Raw genomic sequence first — 7287 nt, forward strand, 5'->3', positions numbered from 1 at the left:
TAGGAGTGGATCTTGAGGGATGACAGCGAGTCGGGCTTCTTCTTGCGGTGTCTTGCACTATTGGGGTATACGGAGACTTAATAGCACGTGCACGCCGTCTGATGCGTGAACTCTGTCGTGCAAGAAAACCCGACGTAAAGCATCCACCTTATCGGTCCTAAATAATTAAATACAAATATCAGTAAATAACAGACATGATATTTAAACAGTGAAAATAAAGACAAATATATTTCAAACTTTCAACCAAAAGACAAAACAAAGACAAATACTAACTACACAGTGTTAAAGAATACACAGTTTAGCAGAATTGGCAGCAACCGAATAAATTTACTTCAACCAAAAGACAAAACAAAAGACAAATACTAACTTCACAGTGTTAATAAACAGTTTAGCAGTATTGGCAGCAACGAATAAATTTACTAAGCAATCTAAGTGAAATGGTTAATTTAAGTGAAATTACGAGTAAATTTATCATCAAGTTAAATATGGAAAATCTTAAACTTACCTCGTTGCGTAGAGTATGAACCTCATTCTACAACGATACTACCATCTCACGTAGAGCGGCAATCTCACCACGTAAAGTAGACACCTCCACACGCCATGCACCATCGTTATCGCGTAGAGTACCGATCTCCTCCCGCAAGGCATTGACCTCATCACGTAACTCCCTTGACTCATCCCGTGGAGGTGGAGAAAAGGGAGATAGAAGTCGTGGCATCTTTACCGGTCGCCTATCATGAGGTGATGGTGGAGAAGAGGCTCGATGATGTGACGGGATAGGTGATGGCTCTCGTTTTAGAGATGTATAGTCGGGTCGATCAAGTGATGGCTCTGGGTGAGGTGATGGCTCTCGAAGTGGAGGAAGTGGAGGCTTCTCATCATTCGTGCCATCAAGAAAACGCTGAGTAGCTTGCCACCAATCAGTGGCAAGCTCAGCCTCCGTGGGTGTCAGTCTCATTAATGGAATGTTGGCCTCCTAAAAATATAAAAACTCAAACAAAGTTAAGTGTCTACTATTAATAACTTGTTTATATATGATAGTAGTTGTGTTAACTTACATTATTTATTGTCGCATATGGTATTAAGTCTTCCCAATCCAACAGACGTTTCCTCTTCCAGGAAATAGCCCTGGGAATATCATTTGAAGTTTTTATTGCATATGTCTTCATGGCGGGAAAGGCCTCAAATATCCAAATCTACAAACAATATAATAACAAACATTAGTAATTGTTAAATAATTAATTATAATTTTGAAAACATTATATAGAAATTCTTACCTTAAAGGCCCATCGCCCCGCAAACTTTTGCGGTCATCAAAGGCAGACGACAACTTAGTCCAGGTAGCTTTCCATATATACGAACCCCACGGAAACAGATTCCATGCATTTAGGTCCTCTACAATAATATTAGCTCCTGAGGAATAGTTGTCTGGCCTCTCTGCCTAAAAAGCCGGCATACAAAAGTAGTAGAAGGCATACTCGACAACATCGACGTCATTCATCCGAGTAAAACCATCTTTCTTATTAAACAATTTCTTCATGTCGTCGACGTGTAAGTTCGGCTTCTCTATTGACTCATCAAGAAAAACCCTGGATAACAATGATGGGCGGGTGATATGACGAGTGTACCGGCCTACATCATCGTGTCCGAATCGTAGACCAGTGATTAAGCAAACTCCTTCCGCCCAAAACAAGTATACGCCGGTGGAAAATGAAACCATATCTCTTCCTCACCACGTTGTATACTGTCGGGTAGATCGCTAGTCATGGTCTGAAGCCACAAATGAGTCAAATTAGCATCTCCACCCGGATGCTGTACTCTCAGCCATGGCCCGAAGTAGGTTTCCTCAAACAAATTTCTTTGTGCAGGTGAAAGCTTCGAAGCAATTGTAGTGGCTAGGCTAACTTTATTCCTTAATGTCAATGAAGCCGAAAAAAATTTCTACAAAAACAATAAACATACCATGTTAGATATACCAAAAACTACACTGTCAAGATATACCAAAAAAAATAAACATAAATAGTAGTTTATTCTTGAAACTAAAATTTGCAACACTGTTTTGTCTTTTGGTTGAAATGAAAATCGCAACGCGGAAATGACTATCGCAACGAGAGAATCGCAACGCGAAATGACTATCGCAACGAGAGAATCGCAACGCGAAATGAAAATCACAACGCGAAATGAAAATCGCAACGAGAGAATCGCAACGTGAAATGAAAATCGCAATGCGATTTTGGTTTTGCGTTGCGATTTTTATTTCGCGTTGCGATTCTCTCGTTGCGATAGTTATTTCCGCGTTGCGATTTTCATTCTCAAAACTATTCTTCTTCTGCATTACTTCAACCAAAAGACAAAACAAAGACAAATACTAACTTCACAGGCTAAACAGTTTAGCAGTATTGGCAGTAATCGAATGAATTTAATAAGAAATCTAACTGAAATGGTTAATCTATTATTGAAATTACCAGTAAACTTATCATCAATCTCAATATGAAAAACCTAAAATAATGCAAAAATTTCAAAATAAAAATAAAACAAAACTAACCCTCGGAGGTTGATTTTCCATTTCTGAATGATTGTGAGGATTTTTGACTGTAATGGTTGTGAGGATTTCGCCGGCGATGGGGATGGAAATCTTCGGAGATGGGGACAGATTTCGCCGTAGAGAGTGAGAGATGGAGATGGGACTGAGTGTTGTGATTTTAGGTTTGAGGTTATGAGTTACGATTACTGTGGACGGTTCAGTTTCTGATTTATTAAGAAAAAATTCGTGTTTGGAATTTGAAAAAAAAATACGCGTTAATACGAATGGCGCTATGTAAATCGCATTGCGATAGTAAGATTCGCAAATTATGAAAATCGCAACGCGAATACGTAAATCGCAATGCGAATTAGGAAAATTGAATTGCGATAGTCAGTATCGCATTGCGATTTACTTATTCGCATTGCGAATTGGGAAAATCGCAACGTGAAATTGGAAAATCGCATTGCGATAGTCATAATCGCGTTGCGAATCTAGAAACTGATTTGCGATAATGGAGATCGCGTTGCGAATTAGCGATCGCATTGCGATTTTGTTGGTCATTTTGGCAAATCCGGAAAGAATTGGTTAAAATCGTATATTATATGGGATTTTTGGTCACTGAGGTTATTTTCTCTAATTTAAAAGGGATCCCATACTCTCTAAACCCCAAATCATTTAGGCTTATTACATGATTTAGTCCTTCAATTATCCATACCTTTTCACTTTGGTACTCATCATTATTTCTTGACTCATTTTAGTGTACTTCATTCTAGTATAGGTTAAAGTTTGTATTAGTATATGATAAAATGTATCACATGTCAAATTGTTTTGAATTTTTTTTATAAAATCCTTTTTTAACTTAAACAAAATGTTAGTTTAAGCATTGGCGTGGACTAATTTTTTAGGTATGATTTTTTAAGTGTAGTTTAATTGATATTATTGTTAATATATTTTACAAGGGTGATTAAATATTAATATTATTGAGTTTATAGGTTGGGGAGGAGTAGGGATGAGCAAAGAAACTGGAAAAAAAATTGATTCCAATCGAACTATACAATTTAATTCAATTCAAGTTTTTCACTTTATAGATTGATTTTAATTCAATTCAAGTTTTTCACTTTATAGATTGATTTTAATTCAATTCAGATATATAATTTTATAATTCGATTCAATTTCATTTTTTTTACATGATACCCTTTTTGTTCCAAATCGAAGAAAATAAAATGTAAAAATAACGATTCAAATCAAATTCTTTTTTGAATATGTTATAAGATACACTGAAATAAATAAACCATAAAACTAACAATATTTTTTTTGAATTTAAACTTGTATGTTTGCATTTAATTTAAAATTGAAGTTTGCTTTCTTTATATTTTGAGTTTAAAAATGATGAATAGTTAAAACTGCAAAATTGAATCAAATACAAATTTTAGTTTTTTTAATTAATCACTGGTATCCGATCTATTGATCGTCTAATTTAGATCGGGATTTGAGGCCCATTATAGGGGCGATCCTTTCAACCCAATTTACTCCATTCGTAAATGTCGAAATTTGAACTCTTAACCTTGCTTAAATAATCTAGTTTATCATCTCACTAGACCAACTGACTGATATTCATTCAATATGATTTACAATTTTTAAAAAATCATACAGTGAAGTTCAATTTATCATTTATTAAAATCTAAGCCAAATCAAATACACTTGGGAAGAGTCTAGATAGTATAGACATTATATGAAAATTTAAGATAATTTTTTAAAAATTAAAACTCTTGGGACATTATTGAGAACATAGATACAATTCAATGGTTAAATCATGTATAAACTCAAAAGTTTAAAACAAATCCAAACAATATATGTATTACCATATATATAGATATACATACATTTTGAGACGCGTAGTAACTCTTTAAAAGAAACGTACCAAAATCTCCTTCTTCCTTGCTCTCACATACCTCGGGAACCTTAGCTATAGTGAAAACACCATCTTGCGACGGCTCGGAACTCGATGTGGAGACGTTACCGGCCTCCACCTCCGCCACCTTCTCAACAACAACAACCGTGGCCTCTGTACAAGCAGCGTTCGTGGTCTCCCGATGTGGAGCGAGACGAGGCATGGTTGAGGCGGTAGGAAAGCTACGACGATGGCCTCCACCGGTCTCAGAGCTTCTCGAACGACGATTTGGAGGAGCTCAAACGTTGTATCGAGTTAGGTTTTGGTTTCAAAACGGACTCGCCTGAACTGGATCCGAAGCTCTCCGATACTTTACCCGCTTTGTCGTTTTACTGCGCCGTTGATCGTCAATACAGCTATCGACTGCCGAGGACTTCATCCGCAACTTTGATAGGCTCTTGCAGTGATGCCGGCGGCAACATAATCGATAAAGACAAGTTTTATTATCAAACTAATTTTCCTCATTAAATTTAATTAATTACATTTTAATTGTTTTTTTCGATTTTCCCCTTTTCTTGAAATAGCGACGATCCTGAGACGGTTAAGACCAGGCTGCGACAATGGGCGCAGGTGGTGGCTTGTTCGGTGCAGCAATTTTCCGGGAATCCAAACTGATTTCTTCGGGTTCTTTCTCTCTTTTTCTTTGTTAAAAATGATAACGGAATTTGATGCGATTAATTTCGTTTGATTTAACTTATATGGTTTATGAACTTTAGTTTTGTATTTTTGTAATATAAATTTTGATTGTTGTTTTTGATTCGGATAGTGTTGCCTTATCATTTCTATATATATATATATATATATATAAACTTGTTTGATTTTTCAGTTCCAAGATTTCGTGTTTAATATTTCAATACAATAGTGATATACTAATTGGATCTGTTATCATAACAAATTATTTTAGTTGTAATAACAAATTTAAATAAAATGTTATTTTGTAACATCAAAAAATTATGATAATTTATTTAGGCAAAAAAACAAATTAAATTTAGTTAAAATAAAAAATTATGTAAAAATTATTTAGTCAAAATAAAAAATTTTGACAAATTTATTTAATCAAAATAATAATTTATAACAAATATTAATTTCTCAATATAAAAAATTGTGACAAGTAATATTCTTTTACAATAACAAATTGTAACAAAATGATTTAATCATAATAACACGTTAAATTTAATCAAAGTAAAAAGTTATGTCAAATTTATTTCATCATAATATTTTGTCAAAATAAAAAATTGTGACAAATTTATTTAATCAAAATAACAATTTATAACAAATATTAATTTCTCATTATAAAATTTTTTGACAAATAATATTCTTTCACAATAACAAATTGTAACAAATTATTTAGTCACAGTAAAAGGTTATAAAAAATATTTAGTGACGAAATAAAAATAGTGAGAAAATAAATTTTGTTGTAATATGTATTTTTGTCACAAAACTTTTTTTGATGTTATAAATTAAATTAATTGTGACGTAATTTACTTTTTGTGATTAAATAATTACTTTTATTTTAACAAATATTTTGTCTCTGTAACTTACATTTAGTGACGAAATAGCAACTGTGACAAAATAATTTTGTTGGCTTATGTATTTTCGTCACAAAAACAATTTATATTTAAATATAAGTTAGTTATGACAAAAATATATTTCTCGTGACGAAATAGTTAATTAATTATGACAAATATTTTATTTTAATAAGTTAATTATTGTAACGAAAATTCATTGTTACAATAAATACTATACAATGGTAACGAACACAATTTTGTCACAATATACTTTACAGACAATGTTATTCTAACAAACATGATAACAAATAAAATTGTCAAAATAAATATATCGTGACAAATTTAATACTTTTAATGATAAATAATTTTGTTGAAACAATCGAAATTTCTTGTAGTCTGAAATGGGACCATGATAGAAACTTTCCCACCAACTTTTCTCTATGAAATTCGATTTCTTTGCTACAAAAATTTATTTGTGTGAGGTTGATTTATCCACAGTAAGTCTTTTTTTTTGGGTACAGAAGTTAAGAAATCGGCCGTTTACATCCTTAGTATTCCCTCTCCTTTAGCATCTACCTGTAGCAAAGGTAACATCTTATTCGAAGGAATCGAATAGATAGTAAGATCGTTGGTCTCGTTGAAGGCCATCGTGGCTAGCGAATCCACGCATCTGCTGCATTCTCTCCAAATGTGTCGTGTCTCTCTGATCAACCCATATTTCTTAAATTTTGTACAATAACTAACTACAACGTGGCTTGGGTGATCCTCAGTTTGTTCCCCGTTCAGCACGTCAACCGCCTATTTCGAATCCATATCAAATTATGATGTCAGTTGCGTCTAAGGACTTCGCCAGAATCAAACCCTGTCTAACACCCCAAAGTTCAGCAAGCACACTGCTTTTATTCCACAGTAAGTTTTCTTATTCTTGAGTATAACTTAAATAATTAATTTTTTCATTGGTAGTCATTTTTTGTTCTGTTTTTAGTTTTATTTGTCTTTTGTTCAATTCTTTTCACTTATGCTATGATTTAAAAAATATAATGTTATAACTAACAACTAGTTGGTTTAGTGGGTTGAGGCACTCGGACCCTTAAGTAAGGTCAGGAGTTTGAATCCTAACGTTTGCGAATAGAGTAAATTGGGTTAGGAGGGTCGCTCTTGCCTCTGCAATACCCGACATGGATTAGTCGATCAATAGATCGGATATATTTGATTAATTAAAAAAATATAATGTTATTTTCCTCAATTTTTTTAAAAATCATATGGATACTATCATTGAAACTAATATATATTTGAAAGAAGAG

General features: G+C 33.3%; 1 pseudogene; it reads left to right on the forward strand.

The window, feature by feature from the left end:
- The first annotated feature begins 4529 nt into the window (after window positions 1-4529).
- LOC120131258 lies at window positions 4530-5167 on the forward strand (annotated as a pseudogene).
- Window positions 5168-7287: the final 2120 nt, after the last annotated feature.

Source organism: Hibiscus syriacus, unplaced genomic scaffold (genome assembly GCF_006381635.1).
Source record: "Hibiscus syriacus cultivar Baekdansim isolate YM2019G1 unplaced genomic scaffold, ASM638163v2 tig00110551_pilon, whole genome shotgun sequence".
Taxonomy (NCBI): Eukaryota; Viridiplantae; Streptophyta; class Magnoliopsida; order Malvales; family Malvaceae; genus Hibiscus; species Hibiscus syriacus.